The sequence below is a fragment of the Heterodontus francisci genome, chromosome 16 (assembly GCF_036365525.1).
Source record: "Heterodontus francisci isolate sHetFra1 chromosome 16, sHetFra1.hap1, whole genome shotgun sequence".
Lineage (NCBI taxonomy): Eukaryota > Metazoa > Chordata > Chondrichthyes > Heterodontiformes > Heterodontidae > Heterodontus > Heterodontus francisci.
The window spans coordinates 49,247,988-49,266,801 of record NC_090386.1 but is presented as its reverse complement, the minus strand read 5'-3'; the positions used below and the strand labels follow the sequence as shown (position 1 = coordinate 49,266,801).

The 18,814-nt window shown below is 41.6% G+C and overlaps 1 protein-coding gene across 5 annotated transcripts in view; it reads left to right on the top strand.

Annotated features, from left to right (window-relative positions):
- Nucleotides 1-18,814, top strand: part of bcas1 (brain enriched myelin associated protein 1) — a 237,205-nt gene that overhangs the window by 31,480 nt on the left and 186,911 nt on the right. For 3 of the 5 annotated variants that reach the window (XM_068048792.1, XM_068048793.1, XM_068048789.1), the window contains exon 1: nucleotides 11,418-11,693. The exons of 1 other annotated variant lie outside the window; for it this stretch is intronic. The gene's annotated coding sequence lies outside the window, so the exon portion shown is untranslated. Of the gene's footprint in view, nucleotides 1-11,417; nucleotides 11,694-18,814 lie in introns of those variants that run through there. One more of the 5 variants, XM_068048791.1, reaches the window with a different exon arrangement.

Below are 18,814 nucleotides of genomic sequence, written 5' to 3'. Positions count from 1 at the left end.
TTAAACCAATATAAAGGCAGCCTCTTCCAGATCCTAGTCGACCTGCTTTGTTTTTCCAGTCATTTCTGTGTTATTAGTCGATTAGGTTTGCGGGTTCGTGCACATACCAAATGTTCAAACATTCCAGAATTACCAATCGAAAAATCATGCATGCATCAACAAATTTTTCCTCCAATAAAATCATTTGATACTACAGATTAACTGTTCAATTATCATTGTTTGTGGGACCTTGCTGTGCACTTAATACCTGCCAACTTTGTCTACATCATAACAGGCAAGGAGTAATTAGTTATATATGAAGTGCTTCGGGACATTTATGATAACAAAGCATAGTGATGCAATATAAATTCTAGTTCTTTCTTTTGAAAGTGCCACTCACCAGAAGCAGATCCAACTCACTGAGCTGCACATAAGCCACAATGATGCATCTAAGATGTTTCCCTTGGCTGGGGAATCTAGAGCCAGGGGACACAATTTAAAAATAAGGGGGCAGCCACTTAGGACAGAAATGAGGAGAAATTTCTTTACTCAGAGGGTTGTGAATCTTTGGAATTCTCTATCCCAGAGGGCTGTGGAAGTTCAGTCATTGAGTATGTTTAAAGCAGAGATTGACAGATTTCTAAATGCAAATGACATAAGGGGATATGAGGATAGTGTGGGAAAAAGGCATTGAAGTGGATGATCAGTCATGATCATATTGAATGGCGGGGAAGGCTCGATGGGCTGAATGGCCTACTCCTGCTCCTATGTTCCTAATGCCAGGCTTACTCTCCATTCTCTATTTTGTGCACTGACCACCATTTACTACACCATCAATGCATGAATGTAAGACAATGTGTTGTAGCTAAGATCAATTGTAATAAAATTTGCATTTTAAAAAATAATTTAAAGTCATAACTTCATTATAAAATGTTTGCTTCTGTGTATAAAATAAACTGTTGAAATAGTCCCATATACTATTACTAAATAAGGCATGTTCTTTCCAGCTTATAGTGTGTGGGTACAATAGGTGTAGCCAGAATGCAAATACTGTATCTAGATTCTTGTTACGCCCACAGTGTTCATATTCATATTCTGTGGTTCATTGTGTTGCAATATTCAGGAACAGAGCTATTGCATTTAATAGCAAATACCAATCTGATATCAACTCAGTATTGGCATAAGATGTTTATTAAATAGTATTTAAACACCATACAGTATGCACTCCAGTTAACAAGAGGGTGGGTGATCCTAATTAGACTTGATTGTGCCACTTTTCAGCTCTTTTCAACAGATTGCAGTTGCACAGTCTGTGTTATTTGCTTCTAAAAGCAAGTATACTAGAAAAAACAAACTTTTAAAAATCACAATTCTAAGCAGACCAAATCTAGACTAGAAAAAATCTTGCAAACTCAGGTAAAAATAAGCACAGTGGATGATTTTAAACTGCCAGCCGCACATTTATCACCTGATGGGCAACAGTAATTGAAAATCGGAGAGGGAAGCCCCTTGGTCAGGGCCCAAGACCCACCTGATGTCATTTTAAAGCAGGTTTGCATAATTCCTTTGTAAATTTAAATCTTTGGGGGCGGGAGGGGTCAAAGTTGTATGGCTGGCTTGGACTCCAACAGTGAGGAAGCCAAATGCCTCCGTGCACTTGGTGAACCGACTACCACACAAATGCCTGGTCCTGACTGAAGGAGCTAGAGAAGAAACCTCAGCTCAGGGAATCTTGTTTATCTGATCAAAGCCAGAACCTCTGTAGCAAAGACTTTTCTTCCCACTCCCGAATGTCAGCTATGGAACTCCCCAGGATCCATCCTTGATCCCTTTCTCTTCTTTATCTGCATGCTTCTTCCCCCATGCTCCTGAACCCATTAGCTCCACTGCAATGATGTCAAATCCAAGACCTTACCCCCATTCTGCCAAACCCTAGCAATATTTCCCAGTGCTCCTGCAGCATAGGACAGTGCTCAAATACAGCAAAAGTTAACTCTCCTTCTATGCACTGCTAATTAACAGATAGATGCCTCCAAAGGATGCATGCTGCATACCATTTCATTGTGTGTATTCAGTTTTAACAATGGTAAGGGACAAAACAACAACTTATATTTATAGAGTGCTTTTAACGAAATAAAAACATCCCATGGCACTTCATAGCAGCATTATAAAATGAAATATGACCCCAAGCTACATAGGAGATACTGGATCAGATGATCAAAGGCTTGCTCAAAAAGGTAGGTTTTAAGGAGTATTTTAAAGGAGGAAAGGTGGAGAATTGTGGGGAGGGAATTCCAGAACTTAGGGCCTAGGCAGCCAAATGCGTAGCCACCAATGGTGAAGCGATTAAAATCGGGAATGCTCAAGAGGCCAGAATTAGAGGAGCTCAGATATCTTAGAGTGTTTGGGGCTGGAGGAAATTACAGAGATAGTTGGGGGTGAGGCCATGGAGGGATTTGAAAATAAGGATGAGAATTTTATAATCAAGACGTTGCTTGACCAGGACCAGGTCAGCGAGCAGCGGGATAATTAGTGAACGGGACCTGGTGTGTGTTAAGACATGGGCTGCAGAGTTTTGGACCTCAAGTTTGTGGAGGGTAGAATGTGGGTGATCAGCCAGGACTGTGTTGGAATAGTGAAGTCTAGAGGTAACAAAGACACGAATGAGGGTTTCAGCAGCAGATGAGCTGAGACAGTGGTGAAGTCGGGCGATGTTACAGAGGTGGAAATAAATGGTCTTACTGATGGTACGAATATATGGTCAGAAGCTCATCTCAGGGTCAGATATGACACCAAGGTTGTGAACAGACTGGCTTAATCTCAGATTATTGTCAGGCAGAGAGATGGAGTTGCTAGCTCGGGAATAGAGTTTGGAGTGGGGACCAAAAACAATGCTTCAGTCATCCCAACATTTAATTGGAGGAAATTTCTGCTCATCCTGAACTGGATGTCAGATAGGCAGGCTGATCATTCTGCAATATTGGATGAGTTGAGGGAGGTGGTTGTGAGGTGGAGCTGGATGTCATCAACGTATATGTGGAAACTAATGATGTGCTTTTGGATGATGTGACCGAGGGACAGCATGTCGGTTGAGAAATAAGAGGGGACCAAGGATATATCCTTGGGGACACCAGGGGTATCGGTGCAGGAGCAGAAAGAGAAGGCACTGCAAGTGATACTCTGGCTATGATTAGATAAATAAAGATGGAATCAGGTGAGAACCAGTCCCATTCAGCTGGACAACAGTGGAGAGGCAATGGAGGAGGCTGATGTGGTCAACTGTGTCAAAGGCTGCAGACAGGTCAAGTAGGATAGGGAGGGAAAGTTTACCTTTGTCACAGTCACATACAATGTCATTTGTGACTTTGATAAGAGCTGTTTCAGTATTATGGCAGGGCAGAGTCATGATTGGAGAGATTCAAACATAGAAAAGATGGGAACGGATTTGCAAGGCAACAACACATTCAAGGATGTTCAAAAATTGAATACAAAAGATTTTTTTTTTGTTTGTGGGATGTGGGTGTTGCTGACTAAGCCAGCATTTATTGTCCATCCCTAATTGCCCTTGAACTGAATGGCTTGCTCGGCTATTTCAGAGGGCATTTAAGAGTCAACCACATAGCTGTGGGTCTGGAGTCACATGTAGACCAGACCAGGTAAGGACGGCAGATTTCCTTCCCTAAAGGACATTAGTGAACCAGATGTGTTTTTACAACAATCGACAGTAGTTTCATGGTCACTATTAGACTAGTTTATAATTCCAGATTTATTAATTGAATTCAAATTTCACCATCTTCCATGGTGGGATTTGAACCCTTGCCCCCAAAGCATTAGCCTGGGCTCTGGATTGCTAGCACAGTGACATTTCCACTATGCTACCATCCCCATCATCCTAATTTAATTGAAATAAATTAAAACACATAAGATAAAGACAACTGATTTACTAAGTAAAGACTACTCATTTATTCTTCTGTCAATAAAAATCCTAGAATGGCATTCAATAAAAATGGAAATTTGTTTATTCAGTCACAGTAAATCAGTACCCTGAGGTTACACACTACATAACACAACAGCCTTACGGCTATAAACAAAGCCAATATGGGATTCCACAGATGACATACTAGTATCTACTAAAATCATTGAGTTGGGAATGCTGTTATAACCCATTAAAATCTATTGGCAATGCTTGAACAGTAACAGCTTAATTTTTACATGCTACAGAGGTAGCAAAAAAAATTGGGAATTGATTTTTGTCCCATTACTACCGCACCTAAAAGCAGGCAGAGGTGGAACCAAAATCTCAAAACAGAACTGCTGAAGATTCACCCACTCTGATTTTTGCACAGATCTCAATTTAGGCTGGAAGAGCTCCCGCTAGAAACAGGCGAGAACATCATTAACATATACAAATCAGGGTCAATTAGCAATGTCAGGGCCCTAATGTCAATTTCATCTTAGCCTATGTTGCTACTACGTTAAATGCTACCATGGGCAGCACAAGTCAAGAGCTGGTCATCTCAAGGGGCATTTAAAGCTGCTTTCAAGAAAAACACTACAAGGTTTAGGGATGCATCTTGCTTCTATTACATTGTGATTTATTTGCCACTTAGACTATTTCCAAATGCCAAGTGTATAAAAGCTGTACAATGTTCTGAACTCTTATGAAGCTTCTAGAAACAGATTTTTCTTCTAGCAATTCCACTTACGTAATAAATTGAGCAGGAACAGCAAAAGGCAGAAGAAACAAACAAAGCTGCAGCTGTGCAGATGCCTTGGAATTGTTTATGTGGGGACCCATACTTTTGAGGCATTACAATGAGGATGAATCCCTTAGTAGCATTTTGAGGCCTTGGAGGTGGCAAGAGATGTTGGAATAGTTCTCTGACTAAAGGACCAGTGGGAACAGCAAGCACAGGCAATGCAGAGTAGAGGTGTCCGGCAGCATGTAGCATGACAGTCTGGGGCTGAGGATGAGTCAGTGCAAGGAATGGGTTTGTGGTGGGGTTGGGTCGGATCGGGTGGCCTTGCAGCGATATGTGCTTTCAATGCAATAAGAAAACTTGAGCAGAAATTAAACTTAAAAAAAAACAATTAGAAATTATTAGCAGTGACTCCTCATTGTCTCCTTCCCCAGAACAGCACACTATACTCCAACTGTGGACTAATCAATGTCTTGCACAAATTCAACATATGAAATAATACATTTATAATATACATATGCATAATACATTTCCCCCTGATCATGTGCGCAATATGGTAATTTTATGTTGTGACATTGTAGATTAAGGCATGAACCTTTAGGTCCTACGTGCTTGTCATTGTTATTACTTGGCCTTAAGTTATGTCACATCAGCTCTACTATGTTCAGCGTGGCTGTGAAATAATAGTTAAAAAATTAAATATGATACATAAATGTCTGGCAGTGAATTAAAGGCAGTAACTTAACCATTTAACTCCCATTAATGTTCATAAACGTGCTTGATGATCACCTTTACACCAGATTCTACAAAATGATGTTAGCTTTATAAAAACTTTATATTTGATTTTGAACAATCATGAAATATAGATGCTGAAACACATAATGTCACAGGGCGGTAGGAAGTAAGGTTGGGAACACGTCATTGGTCCTCTTTTTTGGCTTGAAATGGTAAGTAGTCTGGGAAAATCCAAAGAGAGGGGGAGAAAATATATTTAAATATTTTTAGCATAATGAAAATCAACATTTAAACCCTTAGATTGACCAACAAGAAATGAAAGAAACACATTGTTGAATATAACCATGATATTTCAAGTATGTTGGCTGACTGAAGAAATTAACGATTGTCAGAAAACAAGCTATGAATGACCCAATCATCATGGTATTCTCACCATATTATCAAAATCACACAATTATTGCTTGCATATGCATTAATTCCTCCTACTCTGCTTGTAGTGTTTTGTGAAACTATAAAGAATAAATGCTACAAGACTGTTAACCTTGATTTACTAAGTTACAAATACATAAAATGAGCACAGAACAAACATTTCAGCACTGAAATAACAGTACATCATGGTGCTCGCAATACAAAACAGTTCAACCCATACTATATAATATTCTACATCAGCAATTGATAAAGAAAATTACTTGAAGTTAACAACAACATAATGCGGGTTCAGAATGGGTGTAAAATAGAGCTCAGAATTTTAGGCACAGCAGGTGCTGGTGTTTTATTGCGATTATTTGAGAAATTTTTTTAATGTATTCTTGCTGAAACCTGTATTATAATTTCTGTTTTTTTGAATGCATTTTTATGGCCACGATATCCACATCAAAAATGGAATAACTTCTACAATTGCACGTTCTTTAATATGCTATGTCTAATGTGCATGAGTGATGGTTAGATTGCTTGAAACTTTAATTAGAGTCATAGAGTTATACAGCACAGAAACAGGCCCTTCGGCCCATCTTGTCTGTGCCGGCCATCAAGCACCTATCTATTCTAATTCCATTTTCCAGCACTTGACCCATAGCCTAGTATGCTATGGCATTTCAAGTGCTCATCTAAATACTTCTTAAATGTTGTGAGGGTTCCTGCCTCTACCACCCCTTCAGGTAGTGTGTTGCAGAGTACAACCACCCTCTTGGTGAAAAAGGTTTTCCTCAAATCCCCTGTAAACCTCCTGCCCCTTACCTTAAATTGATGCCTCCTGGTTATTGACCCCTCTGCTAAGGGAACAAGTATCTTCCTATCTATGCCCCTCATAATTTTGTACACCTCAATCAGGTCACCCCTCAGCCTTCTCTGCTCTAAGGAAAACAACCCTAGCCTATCCAGTCTCTCTTCATAGCTGAAATGCTCCAGCCCAGGCAACATCCTGGTGAATCTCCTCTGCACCCTCTCCAGTGCAATCACATCCTTACTATGGTGCAGTGACCAGAACTGTACACAGTACTCCAGCTGTGGCCTAACCAGTGTTTTATACAGCTCCATCATAACCTCCCTGCTCTTATTTTCTATGCCTTGGCTAATAAAGGCAAGTATCCCATATGCCTTCCTAACCAACTTATCTACCTGTGCAGCTGCCTTCAGTGAACTAAGGATAAGTACACCAAGGTCCCTCTGACTCTCTGTACTGCCTACGGTTCTACCATTGTATATTCCCTTGCCTTGTTAGCCCTCCGAAATTGCATCACCTCACACTTCTCAGGATTAAATTCCATTTGCCACTGCTCCGCCCACCTTACCAGTCCATCTATATCATCTTGTAATCTAAGGCTTTCCTCCTCACTATTTACGACACCACCAATTTTCATGTTATCTTTGAACTTACTGATCATACCTCCTATATTCACGTCTAAATCATTAATGTACACTACAAACAGCAAGGGTCCCAGCACCGATCCCTGCAGTGCACCAATGGTCACAGGCTTCCACTCGCAAAAACAACCCTCGACCATCATCCTCTGCCTCCTGCCACTAAGCCAATTTTGGATCCAATTTGCCAAATTGCCCTGGATCCCATGGGCTCTTACCTTCTTAACCAATCTCCCATGCGGACCTTATCAAAATCCTTACTGAAGTCCATGTAGACTACATCAACTGCCTTACCCTCATCTACACATCTAGTCACCTCCTCAAAAAATTCTATCAAGTTTGTTAGACACGATCTCCCCCTGACAAAGCCATGCTGACTATCCCTGATTAATCCCTGCCTCTCCAAGTGGAGATTAATCCTGTCCCTCAGAATTTTTTCCAATAGTTTCCCTACCACTGATGTTAGACTCACTGGCCTGTAATTACCTGGTTTATCCCTGCTACCCTTCTTAAATAATGGTACCACATTTGCTGTCCTCCAGTCCTCTGGTACCTCTCCTGTGGCCAGAGAGGATTTGAAAATTTGTGTCAGAGCCCCTCCTATCTCCTCCCTTGCCTCACATAACAGCCTGGGATACATTTAATCTGGGCCTGGGGATTTATCCACTTTTATTCCTGCTAAAACAGCTAATACTTCCTCCCTTTCAATGCTAATTTGTTCAAGTATATCACAATCCCCCTCCCTGATCTCTACACCTACATTGTCCTTCTCCATAGTGAACACAGATGAAAAGTTCTCATACTTAAAAAAACGATTATATAGTGAGAATTTGATACTTTCCTTCGATGATGCTCCACTTCTTTCCACCTATTTCTATGTTCCACCGTGTACTAGAGATTGGCAGGAAACTTGCGTGAAAATAGTGTTACGGTCAGGTGAGGAGGGGTCGAAGGGCTTCCCTCTTTTCCCTATCTTTTTTTGACCACAACAGGTATAATTCTTTTTTAAAGTGTATGTACTGGTCAATTCAGTAGATGTTTGATTATTTACTTGCTATGATCATAACAAGAACCAATTGGACAGATTTTTTTGAGTTTAACAAAGAAAGAAGTTAACAATATTGTACTAAACCAAACTGAGTAAAATAATAAACTATGCTCCAACTTTCACGCACGCACACACACACACACACACACACACTAGAGGTTCACACTCACACACAAATAAGTTACAGAGTGGGGAGGGGTAGATTGGTCGAGTTAGAGTCCATTGCAAAAAGGGGTATTCAGTCTGTGGGGTTTGGTGATTTGGCTGGCTTCTAGCTGAATTTGGTGGTCCTGAGGATTCCGGTTTGAAGAGATCAATGGCTGATTTGGTAGGTCTCTTGGAGACAGCGATGCGGATGCTTTCCTTCAAGGGTTCTCTGGTTGCAGCTGGAGTATGCAGAGGCGGTCAATCAGCAGGCAGGGTTTGAAGCTTGCAAGCTGGAATGGAGAGAGGAGCCCTCACTTAGGCCTGCACTTGTCAGAGTCCAGATGTTTTTCAGCCTGTTTCAGAGAAACACCAGCTTAAAACACAGATGGGGGTTTGTCACATGACAGTCACCCAGTGATTCAAGCATGGTAGTTAGCTTTGTATTTCTTCTTGCAACTAAAAGCAGCCCATGCCTGGGGATTTCTTCATCACAACCAGGGTCCCATTTTTCAAGTAATAGTCTTGCTGCCTTGTGAATGGGAACAGGCAGTTCCCTTAAATTTCCCAGGTCTTGATTCTTGCTGGGACGGGGAAGACATTTTATCTCCAACCTCACAGGCCTTGAAATGTAGGATACAGTGTTGCAAATTAGGTGGTCACCTTAAGCTGCTAGCTAAGTCACCTTTTATCTGTTCCTTTTCTAATTTCTTTTAAAAAAAAATTCAGGTCTCCAGCCAGTGGATTAACAAAAATCATTCAACATAACATGTTGGTGTGACAATAGGTATTTGCAAATTAGGCACATTTTGAGGGTAATCTTGGGTGTAACTTACTGATTACATCTACTTAGCCTCATAGGTTTTTTTCAGTTTGAATATTAGCTATTTCAGTACCATGTAATGGGCATGTGTGTCATCTACTTTTCCTTCCAATGCTTAACAGATTACACTTTACAAAAGAATTGTACCAAGAAACTTACTGCTGCTATGTGTACAGACTGCGATCCTATCATAAATATAGTGAATAAAGAGTTAGGGTACATGTAGTTCAGAACAGCTCATTTATTACTGAAAATAACTCAAAACATCCATCATCATCAGCACTTGTACTAACTGTTACTCCCTGTCACTCTCTTTCTTCTACCCCAAATTCTCTACCCCTATGGAAGCTCAATCATCGAGTATGCTTAAAGCAGAGATTGACAGATTTCTAAATACAAATGACATAAGGGGATATGAAGATAGTGTGGGAAAAAGGCATCGAAGTGGATGATCAGCCATGTTCATATTGAATGGGGGGGGCAGGCTTAATGGACTGAATGGCCTACTCCTGTTCCTATGCTCTGATGATCACACCATTTTAATGACTGATATAAAATATGGAATGGATCCAGATACCTCACCTACAGTTATTCATTCACCTTGCACCTTCTGTGAACTGGAGCTCATCCAAAACTCTGCAGCTTGTATTGTAACTCTCACCAAGTCCCATTCGCTCATTTCCTGTGTGCTTGCTGACTTACATTGGGCTCCTGGTCTGGCGATGCCTCAATTTCACAATTCTCATATTTGTTTTCGAATCCCCCTATTCCCCTGCCCTTTCCTGTCTCTTAGCTCCACCAGCTCTAAAATCCTCAGAGGTCTCTGTGCTGCTCCATCCCCAAATTCATCACTCTGCCATTGGAGGCCATGCTTTCAGCTGCCTAGCCTCTAAACTCTGGGATTCTCCCCCTAACCCTCTCCGCCATGCAACCTCTCTCTCACCCTAAAGGACGCTCCTTAAAACCAGCCTTTGTTACCTACCCATTATTTCAGTATGTGGCTTGGTGTCAAATTCTGTTTGATAGCATTCCTGTGAAGCACCTTGGGACAACTTACTACGTTAAAAGTACTAGATAAATACAAGTTGTTGTTAAGTCAGAATGATTTTTTATTTTTCAGCAATTCTCTACCCCTGCTCTAGGTCTCCATTTTGCAGTGGCTCTGGAATATCACATATCCACTTATTTATTACTAAAAACCTCTCTAACTTTATAGTCATCATGATGGTGTGATGCTGGATATTTTTCACAAAACAAATACTTGATTAAATGAACAGAATAACGATTCATTTAAACAAAACAAAAATCCAGACATATATTTGGTCCTTTACTGCATCTGGGCTTATGCACATCACATACCAATCCAACAGCAATTCAGAGCTGTGCACTTATTATTATTTTGTATAAATTTACCAAGTATATCAGTGTGAAATAATCTAGAAATTTAGATGCTTTTTTTTATATTTCTTCTGCACTCAGCTTTCAAAACATTCAAATGCCAAACACATTTGTTGCAAAATAATGGAAGGCAAAAGTTTATTCGAAGGTCATTCAACTGAAACAGAATTTTCAGTTCAGTGGTTCACATGAGTTAAAACAGTAGTTGTATTGTATGTCTTTAAATTTCTTGTCTGAAACGTTATCTCACTCCTACAAAGAATTTATGTTGCCAGCTTTTGTTTCATGTTTTCATGGTACAAACAACACACAGTATCATTCCAGTTCATTGCTGACAAAAGTGTTACCTCAATATTTGAAAGATATGTTCTGTTTCTTTATGAATTTTGAAACTGTTGCACTGCTAATTTTGTTATCCATTCTTTACACTTTTTGCCTTAATTTTCTACATTTTTCTTTCCGGGGCTATTTAATTATTGTTATGGAAATAGTGAAAAGCTAAAAATAATTTTCATTTAATGAGAAGTATTATACTAAAGGAGGCTTACACACCACTGTAACAGAGAAAAATAAACCCTTCATAAATTACAATTTTCTTATTTTGATTTGTTTATTTTATGCAGTGGCTGTCTTGCAGTAATTTCCATTTTGGAAAAAAAATGCTGCAGTGTTTCAGATCTTCCATTTTAGTTCACATGAGTTGACCTTATGTGGGTTGGGTAGATGTTTTTCATTGTTGCTAAATTTCTGCTGCAAGTTCGCTTCAGAAGTTGCTTGTGCGTTGGATTTTTTTTTCCAAAAGTGCCACACCAACTCTAGACACAATCAGGCAAGGGCTGCGGTTGGCAGTGACAGTTCCACCCTTGAGCAACAGTGTTAAACTTCAGCCTGCAGGTAGCAGCTCACAGCCGGTGAAACTGTCCACTAGTGACAGGGAAGCTGGTCGGGCTGCAATCGGATCTGTGCTGAGGACACTCAAACGAGAACTACAAGGTGCTTATTGCAGGCAAGTCTTACTTAGCTCTTTTCACCGCAGACTAAACCATGTTCTTCTGAAGAAAGACGCTCTGCCTCGCAAACTTAAGGGCCCTATTGCGGAATTTTTAAAAAGTCAGGACGTGACTGAAGTCATGATACTTACAGAAAGCTTTTTCTTCAAAATGAAGACATATTTACTCTAAAGTACGATGTTTTGGTAAAGCTAAAACAATGTGAGGAACAGTTTCCCTTTCGTTTTCAGAAATTATTTTATCATTGTTGGGAATAAGGATATACTTATCGGTATTAGTTTTCTAATAGCACTTTTTTGTTGAAAGTTCAAGTGCTCAACAAATGTAAGAAGTGTGCCTTGTGCACATGCACAAAGGTGTTTAGTATGATTCATTTTTCAGGTCCTAACAAGTCATTCCTCACAGGGTGGTGTTATCCTCTTTCTGCAATAACTGGATAAATTACTGTCGATGGTATAGATTTAAGTGGCAAAAAGCTACCAGAATATTATACAGTTTCATGTTGCTTTGTCTGTAATTGACGTTTATAAAACTGCTTTTAAAATAACAATTACACTTCGTAGTTGGAGTGACAGCAAAGACATGTGAGCTGAGTGCACCATTTTTGAGGATGAAAATGTATAATGTTTTCAGACAAGGCAGGCGGAGGACATACAGGACAATGCAGAATCAGGAGTGTGTTGCAAGGCTGTTACTTGTCAATAGTTTTCACTGCTAGCACCAATGGGAGTTTGGCATGAAAGGAAGAGAAAATAGAAAAAAACACACCAATAGGCTAAACTGTAGAAAAGGAACTTATTAACACTAACATTCTTCTTACTAAATAGTGTCCATTAACGGAATGCCAATAAAGGGCTCAACAGTGACACAACACCAATCGACAATTTCTGTTCAGTCCATTTAGTGATCTCCATTACCACGCATTGCTCCAGACCTGAGTTAGAGTTATTGCATCTTTGAGAGAGATAAACATATTAGTAGCATTATAGCTGCGATATTTGTTGTCTTGCTTTTCCAAAGGAGCTACAGGAGCATGGGGCACGTACACAAACTACCCCCAGCTCAAGACCATAAAGGACAGCAAAAGCTGACACTCTCCAGAAAGATGTTCAGTAACCTCTGCGACCTGCTGAAGGATAAGCTGCAAGCAGAATCTTCAATCAGCATTAGCCTCCCTGTGGTTGCCAAGGTAGCAACGTTGCTCAGTTTGTCACTTGTCGCTTCCAGGTTCCAGTAGAGCACCTGCATATAGTATGAAAGCAAATACTTTACACTGTGTATGTTAATGTCTGCTTCCCAAGGAGTTCCCATAATTTAAATATTCCCTACAAATCTATCTTTACTGAGGCATTTCAAGGGGTGGAGGGAAGTCTTGATGACTAGGTGATAACGTCTATGTCTCGCTCCAGTGCCATGATATCTCTGCATAATCTGACATGCCAGGGTATAAATCCATTACAGTGGTGCCTATAGCCAGACCAGAGTGTTGAGTCCTGAAGTAGTTCTTTAGGTTCTTGGATTACTTTGTTCCCCACCCCAACCACTTGTCTCAGTCTGAACCAGACTCTTTGCAACCTCAGGCGTTCTAAGCAATACCAAGCTCAGGTTCTGATTCCATATCCTTTCCATCGTATAGACTTTATTCTGATTTTGTAAAATTGTCTGCCTCTGATGTGCATCACTCCATTTGCCACTGAAAGCCACATCAATGTCTTTTTCACATCCGGATTTAACTTTCATGCTGTCAAGCTTGACATTTCATTGTTGACCCTCCATAAACTTCAGCTAATCTAAAAATTTGCAGCCTGTGTTCCATCAGACTCAAGTCCTGCTCACCCCTTTCCTTACTGACCTACATTAGCTCCTGGCCAGTCAACATCTCAAATTTTAAATGCTCATTTTTGTGTTTTAAACCCTTCATGGCTTCTTCCCATCTTATCTCTGTAACCCCCACCAAACTTTCTACTTCTCTGGCTGTGGTCTGTTGTATACCTGTTCCTCCCTTTGCCTTGCATTAGCAGCCATGTGTTCAGCCACCTAGGCCTAGGCTTTGGAATTGCCTCCACCTCTTTCCGCTACCCACCCTCACCCCTTTAAGACTCTGCTTTCTCAAGGCTCACCTCTTTGACCAAGTCTTTTGACACCTTTCCTAATATCTTCTCCATTTACTCAGCATCCATTTCGATTATGCTTCTGTGATTAAACTCCTTGGGATTTTGTTTTTATCTTAAAGGTGCTATATAAATGCACTCTGCTTCTCTCTCCACAGATGCTGCCAAACCTGCTGAGTATTTCCAGCATTTTTTGTTTTTTTATTTCATATTTTCAGCATCTGCAGTATTTTGCTTTTATTTTACTATATAAATGCATGTTGTTGTTGTTTAGTGGTTCATTGATCTATGCTCCTGAGAAAGTTGGCAGAATAATTATAATCTGTTGCAATCACCATAACATTACCATTGATAGAAAGAATAGAATAACTTGCACCTTTCGTTACACCTTTCATTACAACATTACACCTTTCTTGACCTCAGGGTGTCCTAAATTACCTCAAAGCAAATTACAACCTCTTATAGTCACTGGAGAACTGCAGCCAACTTGTGCAAACAGCAATGCGACAAATGACCAGATAATCTATTTTTATTGACTTTGAGGGATAAATGTTGGTTACAGCATCGGGAGAACTCTCCTGCTCTTCTCCAAACCGGACCATGTGATCTTTTCCATCCAAGAAAGCAGATGAGGTCACAGTTTAACATCTCATTTAATTGGTGGCATGTCCAAAAGTGCAGCACTCCTTCAGTACTGCACTGAAGTGTCAGCCTAAATTATGTGCTCAAATCTCTGGTGTGGGGCGTGAATCTGTGACCCTCTTTATAGGTAAGCTATATTAGAACGGCAGAAAAGAAATTCAGATGCTGTAATTGGTAAATTTAAACCAAGGCTAACATTGTAAGGCATGAAAAAGGCCTTTCAGCCTTTTCAGCTTTCCAGAATACTAATTTTAACACCTGCTTATTAAAACACCGAGTGGTTTCTTAACTGAGTCCAGTGCACTGGCCTCGACCATCCTAACAACATGTTTCAGCCATTCATCATTCTCTATTTAAGAAGATACTTCTTGAAAGCTGACCTAACTTTACCAATTACAACATCTGAATGTTTTGCCTGGCAGTTTTAATGAATCTGAAAGCAATGCTTTTGGTTTACTTTATATATCCTATTGAAAATTACATTTCTTTTATGCTTCCCTCTGAAATGTCTCTTTGTGAGGCTGAAGAATGCCAACTGATCAAATCACTTCTCACAACTCCTTTCTCCAACGTTGGGCATCAGCCTCATTGTTCTAATTGTCACTGCCCTAGAACTTGGATGGCTATCTTATGGTACTGTGCCCAGAATTGTATGCAATACTTCAGATGCTGCCTGACGAGCACACTATATCATTTCAGCTTTACTTCTGGGAATTTAAACTCAATTTTTTTTTTATTCACTCATTGGATGTGGACGTTGCTGGTGAGGACAGCATTTATTGCCCATTCCTAATTGCCCTTGAGAAGGTGGTGGTGAGCTGCCTTCTTGAACAGCTGCAGTCCATTTGGGGTAGGTACACCCACAGTGCTGGTAGGAATGTCAAGGGGAGATGGTTAGATTCTCTCTTGTTGGAGATGGTCATTGCCTGGCACTTGTGTGGCGCGAATGTTACTTGCCACTTATCAGCCCAAGCCTGGATATTGTCCAGGTCTTGCTGCATTTCTACACGGACTGCTTCAGTATCTGAGGAGTCACGAATGGTGCTGAACATTATGCAATCATCAGCCAACATCCCCACTTCTGACCTTATGATTGAAGGTAGGTCATTGATGAGCAGCTGAAGATGGTTGGGCCTAGGACACTACCCTGAGGAACTCCTGCAGTGATGTCCTGGAGCTCAGATGATTGACCACCAACAACCACAACCATCTTCCTTTGCGCTAGGTATGACTCCAGCCAGCGGAGGGTTTTCCCCCTGATTCCCATTGACCTCAGTTTTGCTAGGGCTCCTTGATGCCATACTCGGTCAAATGCTGCCTTGATGTCAAGGGCAGTCACTCTCACCTCACCTCTTGAGTTCAGCTCTTTTGTTCATGTTTGAACCAAGGCTGTAATGAGGTCAGGAGCTGAGTGGCCCTGGCGGAACCCAAACTGAGCGTCACTGAGCAGGTTATTGCTAAGAAAGTGCCACTTGATGGCACTGTTCCATCAAGACACCTTCCATCACTTTACTGATGATTGAGAGTAGGCTGATGGGGCGGTAATTGGCCGGGTTGGACTTGTCCTGCTTTTTGTGTACAGGACATACCTGAACAATTTTCCACATTGCAGGGTAGATGCCAATGTTGTAGCTGTACTGGAACAGCTTGGCTAGGGGTGCAGCAAGTTCTGGAGCACAGGTCTTCAGTACTATTGCCGGAATATTGTCAGGGCCCATAGCTTTTGCAGTATCCAGTGCCTTCAGTCATTTCTTGATATCATGTGGAGTGAATAGAATTGGCTGAAGTCTGGCATCTGTGACGCTGGGGACTTCAGGAGGAGGCCGAGATGGATCATCAACTCGGCATTTCTGGCTGAAGATTGTTGCAAATGCTTCAGCCTTATCTTTCGCACTGATGTGCTGGGCTCCCCCATCATTGAGGATGGGGATATTTGTGGAGCCACCTCCTCCAGTTAGTTGTTTAATTGTCCACCACCATTCACGGCTGGATGTGGCAGGACTGCAGAGCTTAGATCTGATCCTTTGGTTATGGGATCGCTTAGCTCTGTCTATTGCATGCTGCTTACACAGTTTGGCATGCAGATAGTCCTGTGTTGCAGCTTCACCAGGTTGACACCTCATTTTGAGGTATGCTTGGTGCTGCTCCTGGCATGCCCTCCTACACTCTTCATTGAACCAGGGTTGGTCTCCTGGCTTGATGGTAATGGTAGAGTGGAGGATATGCTGGGCCATGAGGTCACAGATTGTGGTTGAGTACAATTCTGCTGCTGCTGATGGCCCACAACGCCTCATGGATGCCCAGTTTTGCATTGCTAGATCTGTTCGAAATCTATCCCATTTAGCACGGTGGTAGTGCCACAGAACACGATGGAGGGTACCCTCAATGTGAAGGCGGAACTTCGTCTCCACAAGGACTGTGTGGTGGTCACTCCTACCAATACTGTCATGGACAGAAGCATCTGCGGCAGGCAGATTGGTGAGGACGAGGTCAAGTATGTTTTTCCCTCGTGTTGGTTCCCTCACCACCTGCTGCAGACCCAGTCTAGCAGTTATGTCCTTTAGGACTCGGTCAGCTCGGTCAGTAGTGGTGTTACCGAGCCACTCTTGGTGATGAACATTGAAATCCCTACCCAGAGTACATTTTGTGCCCTTGCCACCCTCAGTGCTTCCTCCAAGTGCTGTTCAACATGGAGGAGTACTGAGTCATCAGCTGAGGGAGGGCGGTAGGTGGTAATCAGTAGGAGGTTACCTTGCCCATGTTTGACCTGATGCCATGAGACGTCATGGGGTCCGCAGCCAATGTTGAGGACTCCCAGGGCAACTCCTTCCCTATTGTATACCACTGTGCCACCACCTCTGGTGGGTCTGTCTTGCCGGTGGGACAGGACATACCGGGGATAGTGATGGCAGTGTCTGGGACATTGTCTGTAAGGTATGATTCCGTGAGTATGACTATGTCAGGCTGTTACTTGACTAGTCTGTGGGACAGCTCTCCTAACTTGAGTTTAAACAAAAAAGTGGTTAGTTTATTGTACTTAAAATCTAAACCCGATCTGAGTAAAATAATAAACTACGCCCAACTTTCACACTCACAGACACACAAGAATCACTCACACACAAATAGGTTGCAGAGTGATGAAGAAGAGTTTGGGTTGGAGTCCAGAACGTGTAAAAATAATATACAGTCTGTGGAGTCCGGTAATTGATTTGTCTTCTGGCTGAATTCGTGGTTCCGAAGTCTCTGGCTGGTAGAAGTGCACTTGTAGTTGGTCCACCTGGTTCATAGCTTTGTTGGAGACAGTGACGTAGCTGACTTTCTTCCCCCGGGGTATCTGTCTGTAGCAAAGGTAGACTTGGATGTTCCGCAGTCGCATACAAGTTTGGAAACTTGCAATGATACTTGGAGAGAGATAGTTGGAGAGAGAGAGACACACAGCCCCATTGGGATCTTGCATGGGTGCGCTCTCACAAGCTTGTTTGCTGTGTGTAACAAAAAAATACTCCAAGTTCTACACAGACTCGGGGAGACTGTCACATGGTTCTCTCAGTACCTTTTTTTTTAATGAGGTTCAAAGTCTAAAACCCAAATCTCTGTCAGGTTGTATTGTGTCAATGCTTATCCTCTGGAGGCATGTCTCCACTAGTGAATGCTCCAAGATGGCTTTGAATGACCTGCTAATGAGGGTAATACTGGATTATCTACTCAATTTATCCAACCCATTGTCCTGGATGGGAGCCTTGTTATACATATGTTTGCAATTCAATGTCCTGGAATGTGAGGTATTTCAATGCAAATTGTGGTGGCCTTCTTGGCTGCCAGCTTTTAAAAGTTAAATGTAGGATCCTGGATCCTTTTTAAATATTTAATGTAGGTTTCCAACTGATGAATTAAAAACCTAATTCAGCAGAGCATCTTTTCTTGATACTTGGACATACATCACTGTGCCTTCATTGTCACTGGATCAGTATCCTGGAAATTCCTACCGAACACCATCATTGGAGTACCCTCATCATGAGGATTTTCTTTAATTTGTTCATGGGATGTGGGCTTTGCTGGCAAGGCTAGCATTTATTGCCCATCCCTAATTTCCCTTGGGAAGGTGTTGGTGAGCTGCTTTCTTGAACTGTTGCAGTCCATGTGGTGTAGGCACACTCACAGTGCTTGTAGGAAGGGAGTTCCAGGATTTTGACCCAGTGACAGTGAAAGAACAGTGATATATTTCTCAGTCAAGATGGTGTGTGCCTTGGAGGGGAACATGCAGGTTATGGTGTTCCCATTTGCCAACTGCCCTTGTTCTTCGAGATGCGAGAGATCGTGGGTTTCGAAGGTGCTTTTGAAGGAACCTTGGCCAGTTACTGCAG